The sequence below is a fragment of the Asparagus officinalis genome, chromosome 7 (genome assembly GCF_001876935.1).
Source record: "Asparagus officinalis chromosome 7, Aspof.V1, whole genome shotgun sequence".
Lineage (NCBI taxonomy): Eukaryota > Viridiplantae > Streptophyta > Magnoliopsida > Asparagales > Asparagaceae > Asparagus > Asparagus officinalis.
In genome coordinates this window covers 141,028,603-141,029,330 of record NC_033800.1, presented here as the reverse complement: position 1 = coordinate 141,029,330, position 728 = coordinate 141,028,603, and positions in this window count along the sequence as shown.

Below are 728 nucleotides of genomic sequence, written 5' to 3'. Positions count from 1 at the left end.
ATTTGAACGCAGAGATAAAATCCTGCGTTATAACACCTGAACGCAGAAATTAAATCCTGCGTTACAACATTTGAACGCAGAATTCTAAGCCTGCGTTTCCAATTTTTTTTTTTAACACAGAGCTCTAAACTCTGTGTTCCCAATTTTAACAAAGAGAATTAACTCTATGTTTCCTAAACGCGGTCTTAAGCCTGCGTTTCCAATTTTAACACAGAGCCCTAAACTCTGCGTTTCCAAGTTTTGACATAGAAAATTAACTCTATGTTCTTTAAACGCAGTATTAAGTCTGCGTTTCCAATTTGTAACACAGAGCCGTAACTCTGCGTTTCTGATGGAAAACGAGTCATCTTCCTCGTTGAGGAGAACCCATCTAGGGTTTTCAGAGAACTTGTCGAAACAAGTTGCCATAGCCGCCCCTTACCACGGCAACAAAGTTCATGCGACAGCGACGGCAATGTCGGAGCTCTTGTCAAAGCAGCGACATCGCCGGTGGTATCGGCCGACGGCGCCTCCGAAGTCGCCTTGGCGACCTTCTTGGAACCCGAACTCATCCTTCTGGGCGCCATGCGGGTGATCTCAATCGGAGAAGACGGAGTTCGTCGGAGAGAATTGGCAGAAAATCAACAGAAACGAGAATTCTCGTTCTTGGAACTAAGCAAGGCAAAAAGAGTCAAATAACTCTTGATGTGACCTTACGGGCCTATTTATAACAGCCGTCGGGCTGTTAA